We start from the raw sequence: 1,537 nt of genomic DNA, 5'->3' as shown, positions 1-1,537 counted from the left end.
AGACGTTCGAAAACCGAGGTTTGACTGTATGTGAATGATAAAAGTAAATTGCACATTTGTCGAAGGAAATCTTAGGTGCTTCATGAAATGTTTTGTGAAAGATATGTTCATGAAATTTCAACATTTTCCTAGTGTTCTTGTGCATCTTTAGACCAAAAGAAAGGAAAGACATGTTATTTTGGTTATTTAGAGCAGAGTATGGTACAATTTTTAATGGTCCGGCCCACTTGACATGTACCGAGGCCCTATGTAGCCCACAATGTAAAATGAGTTTGACACGGATGCTATACATGGTCATTTTTTTCGGCTAAAAACGCCTTACTATACATGGTTGTTTTTATTTGTCTAAAAACGCCTGACTATACATGGTCGTTTTTTTCATGTTAAAACGCCTTACTATAAATACATGGTCGTTTTTTTCGGGTAAAAACGCCTGACTATACATGGTCGTTTTTTTTGGCTAAAAACGCCTTACGAAATACATGGTTGTTTTTTTTTGGTTAAAAATGCCTTTCTAAACATGGTCGTTTTTTTTGGCTAAAAACGCCTTACGATATACATGGTCGTTTTTTTTTTGGATAAAAATGCCTTTCTAAACATGGTCGTTTTTTTCGGCTAAAAACGCCTGACTATGCATGGTCGTTTTTTTTGGCTAAAAACGCCTGACTATACATGGTCGTTTTTTTCGGCTAAAAACGCCTTACGATCCATGGTCATTTTTTTTTTCGGTTAAAACGCCTGACTATACATGGTCGTTTTTTTTTGGGCTAAAAACGCCTTACTATACATGGTCATTTTTTTCGGCGAAAAACGCCTGACTAAATATGTTTTTTTTTGGGGGGCTAAAAAGGCCTACTATACATGGTCGTTTTTTTCGGGTTAAAATGCCTTACTATACATAGTCGTTTTATTTCGGCGAAAAACGCCTTACAATACATGGTCGTTTTTTTCGGATTAAAACGCCTTACTATATCGTTTTTTTCGGCTAAAAACGCCTGACTATACATGGTCGTTTTTTTCGGCAAAAAACGCCTTCCTATATACATGGTCGTTTTTTTTTCGGCTAAAAACACCTTACTATACATGGTCATTTTTTTGGGCAATAAACGCCTTACTATATATGTTTTTTTTGGCGGGGCTAAAAACGCCTACTATACATGGTCGTTTTTTCGGCTAAAAATGCCTTACTATACATGGTCGTTTTTTTCGGTTAAAAATGCCTTTCTAAACATGGTCGTTTTTTCGGCGAAAAACGCCTTACTATCCATGGTCCTTTTTTTCGGCTAAAAACGCCTTACTATACATGGTCGTTTTTTTCGGTTAAAAATGCCTTTCTAAACATGGTCGTTTTTTCGGCGAAAAACGCCTTACTATCCATGGTCCTTTTTTTCGGCTAAAAACGCCTTACTATACATGGTCGTTTTTTTCGGTTAAAAATGCCTTTCTAAACATGGTCGTTTTTTCGGCGAAAAACGCCTTACTATCCATGGTCCTTTTTTTCGGCTAAAAACGCCTTACTATACATGGTCGTTTTTTT

Source organism: Hippocampus comes, unplaced genomic scaffold (genome assembly GCF_001891065.2).
Source record: "Hippocampus comes isolate QL1 unplaced genomic scaffold, H_comes_QL1_v1.1 scaffold122, whole genome shotgun sequence".
Classification (NCBI taxonomy): Eukaryota; Metazoa; Chordata; class Actinopteri; order Syngnathiformes; family Syngnathidae; genus Hippocampus; species Hippocampus comes.
Note: the sequence above shows the minus strand (reverse complement) of the source record.